The following is a 12,626-nucleotide window of genomic DNA, read 5'->3' on the forward strand; positions in this document are numbered from 1 at the left end:
AGGCTTTTCTTGGAGTTGAACTCCAAGTTATAACGTGTTTTGGGTGTTCAACTCCGGATCATGACGTTTTTCTGGCGTTTAACTCCAGACAGCAGCATGTACTTGGCGTTCAACGCCAAGTTACGTCGTCATTCTCCGAATAAAGTATGGACTATTATATATTGCTGGAAAGCCCTGGATGTCTACTTTCCAACGCCGTTGAGAGCGCGCCAATTGGAGTTCTGTAGCTCCAGAAAATTCATTTCGAGTGCAGGGAGGTCAGATTCCAACAGCATCAGCAGTCCTTTTGTCAGCCTTTTTCAGAGTTTTGCTCAAGTCCCTCAATTTCAGCCAGAAATTACCTGAAATCATAGAAAAACACACAAACTCATAGTAAAGTCCAGAAATGTGAATTTAATATAAAAACTAATGAAAACATCCCTAAAAGTAGCTTAAACTTACTAAAAACTACCTAAAAACAATGCCAAAAAGCGTATAAATTATCCGCTCATCACATATTCATACATAAATTAAGATAAAAAAATTTAAATTTATACATAAATTAAACTGCAAACATAAAATTCATATAATGTCAAATAACGTGAAATAAAAATAACTAATATCTGATCACTACATATTTAACATAAAGTGTATTAGCATTACTCTAAATGTCAATCTCAATATCATTAGGAGCAACACCGTTGTGCGTCCTCTCTAACATTACTAGCCATGAAATAATCTTAAAGCACCTATATTGAAAAAATTGAAAAATCTAAACAAACCATATATAAAGTACTTATTGAGAAAATTGAGTAAACCATTGCATCATCAGTAATTAGATCTATTACACATATATAAATCAATCAAAATCACAAAAGCTCTAATTCTCAATCAACATATATAAACTATTGCAACATGCCAACATCAGTAATTAGAACTCAAAGTCAATAAAGATTTAAAATGAAAAATACAAAATAAAATTTATGTAATGAGAACATTCACACTTCAATGAAGAATCAATCATGAAATATATTTATTTTTATATAAAGTAATCTTAAAATTAATTATGAAAAATATTAGTACATAATATGAACAAAAATTATTGAAATGTAGATTAGACCCACTGCAGATATATAAACAAAATTGCAACACAAATTTACAACTTCACCAATAAAATTACAACACAAACTCACAACTTCATCAAGTAGAAATTAAATGAAATACAGATTCAGTCATTCATAATGTGAGAGAGAAGGGAACTTATCTGCGGACAGATAAATAGAGAAGGAAGACAGCGACACGCACAGGAGAAAGGGGCTTCAGTAACAGACTCACACAAAGCTGCAGTGACAACCAAGTGATGAGTTTGTGGAAGAAGAAAAGAAGAACTTAACAGACTCACGTGATAGGAGAGAGAAGGGGGAAAGAAATTTACCTAGAGAAAAGGGTCTCAACATGAGGAAGGCGGCAATAGACTTAAAAGAATTTACCTAGAGAAAAAGGGGCTCAACAGGAAGGTAGCGACAGGCTCAGCAATGACAGTGACAGGATTAGCAGCGGCGACAACGAGACCTGTGAAGGTAGGCAGTGACGGGCTCAATAGTGAGACGACGGAAGCTGTAACAACAATGAAAGCTGTGAGGCTTTCTGTAGAGAAGCCGAGAAGAAGAAGACTCTGGGTGAGGATGACTAAGTCTCTCTGACATGGCTATGGAGTATGGACTCAAACTAATCATTGAATCGGATGTGAGCCAAATTCTTATCCATAAAAGGTGTTTATATGTATATATCCTGGGACGGGTACACCTTAAACCCAACCCCATTCTGCCCCGTTCGAACACTCGCCTTGAACAAAATCTGTCTCGCCTCGGGTCGAGTTATTATTCGTCTTGACCGGGTAGGGACGGGTCGGGTACTCACAGGTTTCAGTACTCCTGCAAAGTCTAACTATGTATTGATACTCCATTTATTAAGGGTCAACCGCTTGCCAATAGATTACTATGCACGCAAAACAAGATTCGAACATCCTAATTCCTAATACTTACGAATAAGTGAGATGGTCATTCAACAAAGTCAAATTGATTAAAACAAATATTAATTATTTTTATTATTAAAAATTCTTAGAGTTTGATTTTAGTTATAACTTTATAAAATTATACAAATGTAGTTCGTCTGTCTAAAAATTAGAATGTATTTGACATATATATTTATATATGTAAACCGAATTGTGGTTGGAGCCAATAATTTTTCTTTTAATTGTAAATTAATCACGAATCATAAAAGTTTCAAAATGATATCTAATATAGCAATCTTTATATAGTAACTTTTTTTTTTGGAAGTCGGATCAATCTTTTTAATAACCAAATTTGTATCTTTTTTATAGTGTTTGGTAAGTTAAGTACCTTTAAATGATATATATATACACATGATCTTTACTAATTTGAAAACGAAATCTATTCTTTTTGTGAGTATTAATTTTTGAAAGTGCATAAAAAATTCTTTTAATTAGTTAAAATAACAAAAAAAAGTTGAAAAGAAAAAGAAAATAACTTTAAAAATAGAATGACTTGAATAAAGGAAATGGCATTTAATTTAAATGAAAGCAATAAATCGTCTTTGATAAAATCGAAAGACTTTGAGATCAAATACAAAATACAGAAATCTTAAAGGAAAATAAAAGAACAAACTTGCTGTAAAAATAAACTTGTAAGAAGATAAAGATTACAAGAAATTTAAAGTTAATAAAAAAGACATGAAAAGAACCCTATATAAAGGAAGCTCTTATTAGCAAACTCAGAAATTGGTTGGAGATATAAGAGTGCGAGAGTATTTTCTGAAATAAGATTTCGACCCTTGTTCTTTCTAATCTTTATCTACTTATAAGACTTTTTGACCAATTAAATTCAAATATATTTTACACGTGCATTAATCTTTAAGTAACTGTTTTCGCGCTTTGTATGATATGAATAACTATCATCAATTATCTTCACTCAACAATTTTTTTCGATAAGACTTTTCAATCAACCTTACCTCTCTCCTCGATATATCCCTTTCAATGAGTACCATGTCCTTCAAAAAGCACTTGTTGAACCATTACCTCGATATCTCGAAACTTATTTTATTTTTGACCAACAAATTTTCCCCTTATGATTAATGCATCTTTTCGAAATCAATTTGAAAATGAAATGCTTAATCCTACTTCAAATTTCCTTTTAATGTCACAATTATTGATCAATTAATTCGCATTGCATTCATTAACCACCCATATCTCTAGAAATTCAACAATTATGCTTACTACATCACGTTCTCCCGTTAATTACTATTTCTCACTCTTCTAGTTTCACCTTCTCAAGAAAGTTTCCTCTTTTCAAATTTGGAAAACAAATTACAAAATGAAAAATTCCATTTACTTCCTCTATTCTACTTGGCCACAAATTCACAACACTTAATAATGTTTACTTTCCATCCTTTAGTTTCTCCATTTCTTCTCCTCTTTATCCAGTGATTGTTTCATCTTCCAACTCATCCTTCTTTTCTAATTCTACCTCTCTACAATTAAATGGCCTCATCTAAAGCTCCAAAAACTTCATTAACCAAAGACAAAGACAAGAAGGTCATGATTTATATTTTTGTACAACCTGACCTAGACATTTTATCTCGGACTGGAGACATCATCATTGAGGATCCAAGCAACACTACAAATGACAAGAAAATTCTTTTTCCTCTCACTGTTAAAGAAGATACTTACTGCTTCATCAACACTATATATTCTTCGAAACAAGCTGAAAAACTGCTCATCACTTTCCAAGTGTCAAAAGAGAATATTTACTTATCAAACAAGGCCTGCTCATAGAACCCTTTATTGATGGTTGAAAAACCTTTTCGAAATAATCCTAAAATTTTCTTCAAAAATGCCAACTTTTTTTCCTGGTATCAAAGGATCGAATCTATAAGAGGTGAAACTTGGAAATTGCAAGGTATTCATGATCTCTTTTGTCTCTCTCATTTCACACCTACTACACATCATTAGATGATTAGTGCTGTCCTTTGCTTCTATAACAGAACCACCAACAATTTTTATCTTTTATGTGGTATGGTTGGTACTACGCTCTTTGATGTAGCTACTATCACTGGACTACCAATGGGCGACCCTATTGCCACATTTGAAATGAAACCAAGTAGTCAGTACAAAATCATCAAGAAAAGTTCTTATGGTGAATTTATTAAACTCAATATGGGAAAAGAAAACACTCATGTTACTGTTAATGAGTGTATAGCATTTTTGTACTATTGGCTAAATGTTATTATATTTTGTTCGAGAAGTGTCTTGATGCAGAAATTCTTCATCCCTTTAGCTGCCTTACTTTATGAAGGACACAAATTTAATTTGGCCAAATTAATCCTTGGCAACTTATACGATGAATTGGGATAAATGGTCAAAAGTTTTTGAAAAAATGTCTCTGATCAGTGCAGAAAGTCCCCTTTGGTAACTTCAACTTTGGCTCAACGCCACCTTTAAAGAGCATATGAAACAAGGTGGAATCACAAGCTCCGATAAACAAAACATCGAAGAATTCCGACTAGTCACACTACAGCCAAATTTCAAAAATTCACATTCAACAGAACAACTTGTTTGGGAAGCTTTTTCAAAACTTCATTCATGCAAAGTTTTTCAAAATGTGGACCTAAGACTTGCTCCTTTCGCAGATCGAAGATGTGGACCTTCATGGTTCTAACGTCAGCTATTTTTAGATGATAACGTCCACACTTTGAATAATGTAACTTGGTCCAACTTCCTTTCAATTCAGGTCTTCCCGAAAAGCACCCCCCAATACAAGAAAGAACAATTCAAAGTAACCCTTCATACCCTTCATTTTGTGGCCAGACAATTGGATTTTTTACAAGCCATCCCAGCTTCTTTCCCAAGAAAGCACCCAACTCTTTGTCATGTTACTCTCAAAACAAAAGAAGATGTTTGAAATGTCTTGATCTTAACGACAAAAATCTAAGTCATTATTCTCCACTTACCTTCCTTCACAGTGACTTCATTACCAAATCTTTCATCGAATGATGGAATAACTACTATTCTCGATATGATCGTACTTTGGATGATGTTATGAAGAAGTCAATAAAGGCTCATCCTAGTACTCCAGAAGCACCTCCCCCAAAGGTCCTAAAAAGAAAAAAAGAGACATCAAGACAACAAAAATAGAAGGTGCAGAAAACTTCTATCAAGGCTGCAACATCGAGAAGGGTATCACTCAACTCAACTTTCCCCCTTCTAAAAAGATTTATCTTTAAAATTCTTATTTTGAACTCTCTTCCTCCATTACAAAAATAATCTTCCAGTGAAGATTCTTCTAATAAAAGTGCTAGGCCTTCATCAAACAACTTCTTCTTGTTCGAGTGACTCTTCTTTTGTTAGCAGCTCCGAATCAAGTAGCTTGTAGAGAAATCCAATTGTGGCTCAACACCCTGAATCCAAAACAACTACCAAGATATATTCATCACTGCTACAATACCAATTAAAGTTAATCTTATTTGATTAACTTTAATTTCTATTCACTCGTTATTAATTTATTATCAAAATGCTAATGCACCATCACAACAACCTCTTTCTACCTCTATGGCAAAAGCCATGCCTGATAAAAGAGGAGAACAACAATCAAGATCATCCTCCAATGGCAACATAATATCCCATTACTTGTCGCTCAATCAAGAAGGCCAACAACTTGATCCACAGCCCAACAAGGACAGTCCCCTTATTGAAAATATCGATCCACCAATCGTCGGTGAACGTATTTTAAGAGAATCAATTACAGCACAATCAGCACCATCTCAACATGTAAACAATCATCTGTTTTTACCTGCCATTGATGTTGATCTCACCACCAATTCTCCTTCAAAAGGAGTAAGTCCCCATACAAAAGAGACTGAAAAGAATAACTCTATCTCAACTTGTCTCAAGAATCTAAATTCTTAGACTCAATCACTCAACCTGGGCAGTCTTCACAACATGATCCTAAAATTAAAGAAAGACCTTTGATGAGCAGATATTTTATACGCTTTTTGGCATCACTTTCATATAGTTTTTGTTATATTTTGTTTAAGTTTTATTATATTTTCATAGGTTTTATTGGAAAATTCATATTTTTGGATTTTACTTTGAGTTGTTATATTTTATGATGATTTCAGGTAATTTTTGGATGAAATTGAGGAGCTTTGGAAAAGTCTGAGTCAGAGACAGAGAAAGGACTGCAGATGTTGTCGGATTTTGATCTCCGTGCACTCGAAGGAGCGTTTTTGGAACCACAGAAGCCCAAATGTCGCGCTCTTAACAGCATTAGAAAGCTAACATCCAGGGCTTTTCATCAATATATAATAGTTTATACTTTGTTCTAGAAATGAAGGTCCAAATCTGGCATTCAACGCCAGCACTTCACCCACTTCCTAGTGTTGAATGCCTAAAAGGGAGCAGCTATCATCCAACGCCCAAAATGGAGTTTAAAGCTAGCGTTCAATGCCCAAGAAGAGCATTCGCTCATGGAAACATCCTTAGCTCAGCCCAAACACTCACCAAGTGGGCTCCAGAAGTGGATTTTGGCACTATCAACCTAGTCTATCTTATTTCTGTAATCCTTAATTATTAGATTAGTATATATAGGAGAAGATCACCCATGTTTAGGATCTTATACCTCATATCATTTGAATACATTACTACTTTTCTGTACAATATGAGTCACTAACCTCCTACGTTAAGGTTAGGAGCTCTACTGATTCTTATGGATTAATAATATCACTATTCTATTTCAATCTATACTTGATTCCATTCTAAGATGTATCTTCGTTCTTCATCCTAATGAATTGGGAGTATAACTTGACTGTCATTGACGTTGAGATTTTTGCTAGTAAAGAATTTTGTAAAAATATAGTCGCATTGTGAGTATAAATTCTAAACCAATAGAAAATCCCTTCGTACAAACGTTTTGATTGTCACAAGTAACAAAACCCAATAAATTTATAAACCGACGTATTCAAACCTCGGGTCGTCTTCTCAAGGAATTGCTGGGAAGTATGATTTATTATTGGTTATGGAAAAACAGTGTTTGGGTTTGAAAAAGGTTTTAAACAAGAGAAATAAATTGCAAGAATTAATAAATTAATAACTAATGAAACTCTTGGCAAGGTATGAAAACTGGAAGTCCTATCCCAGTTATCCTTATCAATTGTGATGAGAATTGGATTTTTTCTCCCACTAAGTTAACCTCTAACTATGAAGGTAAGTCAAGTGGATGGAATAAGTTTGGTTCCTCAGGTCCTAGTCTTTCCTTGGAAAAGGCTAGAGTTATTGGAACTTAAATTAATTCTTGAAGAATTCCAATTTTCAGTCAACAATGAGTTTGACAACTCAAGAGTTATCAATTAATCAACCAAGGCCAAAAGGGAAGAAAATCTACTCGAATGAAAATAATTTGGATAAAGCCAAAGCATCCATAACATATAAGTCTGAAATACCTCAATTTATATTAAATAAAGAAAATCCTAACATGAATGGCTCATAAGCCAAATAGGCAACATAAGTAATATAGCATTAAAGTATCTGAAAGTAAAAGAGAAATACAAAGTAAAAGGAATATTGAACCTGATGAAGAGTTGAAATCCTAAATCTTTTAAGAGGAATCCTAATCCTAAATCCTAAGAGAGAAAAGATAGCCTCTCTCTCTAAAAACTACATCTAAAACCTAAAATTGTGTGTAATGATTGAATCCTCCATCATTCCCTGAGTCTCTGCATGTCCCTTGACTTTAATCTGGGTTTATGGGCCAAAAACTGGGTTGAAATGTGGCCCAGAATCTCTGCCAGCGACTTTTGTAATTCTGCAGATCGCGCACGTCACGCGTCCGCGTCGTCCATGCGATCGCGTCACTCAACGTTTTTCGTACCACGCGTGCGCGTCGTCCACGCATTTGCGTCGTTCATGCAGTTTCCAATCTGCGCGGTCGCATCAGGCACACGAACGCGTCACTCTGATTTCTTCCATTGCGCGCGGTCGCGTGAGCCATGCGACCGCATGACTTCTCGCTGGTCATCTTCTCAATTCCTTGTGTTCCTTCCATTTTTGCACGCTTCCTCTTCATTCTCTAAGCCATTCCTGCCCTATGAAATCTGAAATACTTAACACACATATCAAGGCATTGACTGGTAATAAGAGAGGATTAAGATTAGCTAAATTAAGATCAAAGAAACATGTTTTCAATCATAGAACTAAACTAGGAAGGAATTGTAAAATCATGCAAATCCTATGAATAAGTGGGTGAAAAGCTTGATAAAACCACTCAATTAAATAAAATATAAACCCTAAAATAGTAGTTTATCAACCTCCCCAAACTTAATCATTAGCATGTCCTCATGCTAAGCTCAAGGAGACAAAATAAATGAGTAGGGAAAAGCAGAACTCATGCAATGCAACCTATGAATGTGAATGCAACTACATGCTAAAATGATTCTATCTACTTGGTGAAAAAGTAAATAAATACTTCAAGAGTAAATATAAACTGGATTTCACTAATTCAAATCACAAAATACAATACAAATAACTTGCAAGAAGAAGATAGCTCATGAAAGCAGGGAACATAGAATTAAGCGCTAAACCCTTACTGGTAGTGTATATCATTCTAACTCTCAAGTGTCTAGGGTTAATTCTCTCAATTCTCTACTAATCTTGCTTTCTATAGCTTCCTCTTCATCTAACAATCAACAAAAATTTAATGCACCAATACACAAATCAAGAGGTCTTTTAAGGGTTGTAATGGGGCTAGGGTCATGGTAGGATTGTATTTGGCATAGTGGACTAAAATCTGAATCCTTAATTAACATAAATTTTCCACCTAACTTAAGACAATCCATTTAATTAAAATACAAAATCTAACTTCCCATTAACTGTGTTTTCCACATATTCATGCATCCTAAATTTGAGTACAGTACATATGCATTGATACCAACACTTACTTTGGGGCATTTTTGTCCCCTTTTATTATTTGCTTTTTTTTCTTTTCTTTTTCACTTTTATTATTATTATTATTCTTTTATTCTTCTTAATGCATATGATTAAAGTACTGAATGCAATAATATGTGCTCAACTATTATTTTGCACATTTTCACTAAAATATACAACACCCAATTACTCAAACCAAATATTTTCAAATCCAACTTCCCCACACTTAAATCGTGAGCACTTTTACTAGTCTAAGCTAAATAAGGATTCAAATTAAGGATATTATTATTTTTCGCTTAGAGTTAGTAATGAGCTAAAGTAAAGAATAAATGGGTAAAATAGGCTCAAATTGGTTTGCAAAGGATAATGGAAGGGTAAGTCCATATGGGTATGTAAGCTTAGTGAAACAAGGCCTCAATCATATAAGTGCATGCATACATCAAACAGTGGAAATATAGAATTAAGCAAGACAAAGATCACAATTTTAGAGAGAAAAACACACAAAAATAAAATATATTGGTTGATAAAATGCAACCAATCAAATAGGCTCAAAATCTTACTGGTTTTGTGTGTTCGAGCTCTAAACTATGTTCCAAAATAATATTTCTTCATACAAGTTTTTTTCAAAAAGTTTTTAATTCAAATTAGTGAAATACTATAAAAAGTTTCTTGAAAAAGAAAATGTTACTTCGACCAAGCGGTAAAATATGCACAAAATAAAACAGACATGTAATCAAACATGCAAATGCAACAATGAAAAACAAAAATTGGTGTTGAGAAGCGACTAACTAACCCGTGGAGATCGGTATCGACCTCCCCACACTTAAAGATTGCACCGTCCTCGGTGCATGCAAAGATGTGCAGGTGGCGGGGGTTATGGTTCCTCAGCCGGTGCTCGATGTAGAGTCTTTCTCCTTACTCTTCCTGGTGGCCAGCCTGAAAAAGGGAAAAGAGAAAGGAACATGAAGTCAAAGGGATAGAGCAAGGGAGAGGGCAGTACTAGTAAGAATCATGCCAAAATAAAGAAGAATGTCGTTAACATATGGTCGCGATTCTATGAAATTAGGACATCAATAGAAGCATAGCATGATAAATTGAGGCAATTAAATGCAAGATGTTTATTGGCATGCTGGCAAAGGCATGAATAGCGTAAATCAAGCATTAAAAGCCTTAATGTATTATTGGTCGTGAGAAACTAACAATAACGTTTGTATTGACAATTATATTTAATTAATAAAATATTGAAAAGGGTTTTGTGAAAAACAGGCATTAGAGTAGAAGGATAGAAAAATTAAGAATGCACAATGCCATACGGGCTTTTTCACAAACACAAAGCATGCATATTAAATAAGGTATGGAAAGTATTAAATTGAACATGAAAGCACCCTTAAAAAAATAATATATAATTGTCAAGCAATTTCTTAACAATCCACAAGAAAAATAATGACCCAAATAAATTTCTAACACCAATTGAAAGGAAAAAAGAAAGAAAAAGAAAGGAAGGAAGAAAGAAATAAGAAGGGAAAGAAAATATTTAGATTTGGGGAAGAAAAGATAAGATATTTAGCTGATTTGGATAAGCTGTGCGGCGCAGGCGACGTGAACGCGTGAGTGACGCATTCACGCGGATAACGCTTTTATGAAATGACGCGGACACGTCATCCACGCGGTCGCGTGGATCGATTTGTGCCATTAGCGCGAGGGTAGCCTCGCGGTCGCGCAACTCTCTGTTTGAAATTCATATTGCCAAATCTTTGGGTGACGCGGTCGCGTGGATGGCCTAAATTTGAAAACGGCGCGGACGCGTGGGGCACGCGACGCGTGGCAGGGCTTGTGCTTCTAGCACGAGTCCAACCCAATTCTAGCTCAACTTTTGGCCATACACCATTCTTACGTCGATTTTTGAGGCACGCGTTCGCGTGGGTGACGCGGACGCGTGGGAGGCGTTTTTCCCACATGACGCGAACGCGTCAGCGACGAAGTCGCGTGGGTCAAATTGTGCCAAAGGCACGCCTCCAGCCGTGCTTTCGCGTGACTCTCTGTTCAATTTTCTTTTCTTTCGAATGCACATATGACGCAGACGCGTCAGTGACGCTGTCGCGTCGTGTGCGAAATTTTTATTTTTATTTTTATTTTTTATTTTTTATTTTTAATTTTTATAATGCAGTATGCAGAATGCAATGCATGATTCCAAGTTCAATCAAAACTCAAAAACAGACTAAAATTAAAACAAAAAAAGGGAACGATCATACCATGGTGGGTTGTCTCCCACCCAGCACTTTTAGTTAAAGTCCTTAAGTTGGACATTCGGCAAGCTCCTTGTCATGGCGGCTTGTGCTTGAACTCATCCTGAAACTTCCACCAATGCTTGGACTTCCAATAAGCTCTATCCATACTAAGTAAATTCCTCAAGCTTTGATGGAGTTCTTCACAAGCTTTGTGCTCCCAAAATTGATCCTCATATATTCCTGGATCCCAAATCTTGTTTCTACACCCGTCTTCAAGTTGATCATCATTGTTCCAGCCGGGTGGTTCAGCTTTAGAATTCTCACTGGAGCGTCCAAACAACTTCCTAGACCCATTCAATTGAGCTCTATACCAACCTTTGCGTTTAAACTTAAAGCTTCCAACCATAATGAACTTTGCAAGACAATTCTTACCACTGACCATCTTCCTCTTACTCTTAATGCCACAAAGAGCTCTAAGTTGGCCATCCGTCTCCAGTAGCCCATATTCAAGTGGGAAAGTAAAGGATAAGGATAAGAATTTTACCCACTTGAACGTTGTGTTGGATGGTAATGGTCTTGGGAGAGATATTTCTAATGAATTTGCAAGCTCTACTCCCTTGTGCTCTTCTTTGACAACTTCCACCTCTTTGTAAGCTTCTTCAATTTCAACCTCTTATTCTTGGTGGCTTTCTTCCAATTCAACCTCTTCTTCATTGTTTACCAAGGGCATAGGAGTTTGTGCTTCTTCTTCTTTAAACTCCATCTCTTGATCAACCTCTTCCAAGTCTTCAACCATGACATGCCTTGGAGGTTGTACACCCTCTTCAACATCAATTTCAAACATCTTGGAAGGAGGCTTTATGAACGGACTTTCCAATAGAGGTTCAGCATCTCCTAAGTCTTCAACCAACTCTTCTTCTTCTACATTGACAGCATCCTCTATTTGTTCCAGTACGAAGTTATGCTCTATGCTGTCCACTGGAGTTTCTAGTGTCTTCTTCGTGCTGCGTTCTTCCTTAGATTCTTCACATGAAGCCATGGGAGTCTATTGAGTGTCTGAATGTCTGGAAGATAATTGATTTATTGCTTGCTCCAGTTGATGAAGGGTTGCATTAAATTGGTCTATTGATTCTTCGAAGCGAACCTGTAATTATTGGCTTGATAGATATGGACGTGGTGCATATGGAGGTGGTGGTCCTTGGGAGTAACTAGGTTGGAATTGGGGTGGTTCTATATATGGTTCATATGGTGGTTGGTGTGGTGGATAAGGGTTAGGGTCATATGGGGGTGTTTGGTGGTAAGGGGCTTGTGAGTCTGGTGGTTCAAAATTATATTGAGGAGGAGGGGGTTCATGGGCATATGGTGGGTCTTGTTGGTAACTACAAGGGGATCCACCATATCTATCATCTTGGTATGCATTGTAG

The sequence above is a fragment of the Arachis duranensis genome, chromosome 5, assembly GCF_000817695.3.
Source record: "Arachis duranensis cultivar V14167 chromosome 5, aradu.V14167.gnm2.J7QH, whole genome shotgun sequence".
Classification (NCBI taxonomy): domain Eukaryota; kingdom Viridiplantae; phylum Streptophyta; class Magnoliopsida; order Fabales; family Fabaceae; genus Arachis; species Arachis duranensis.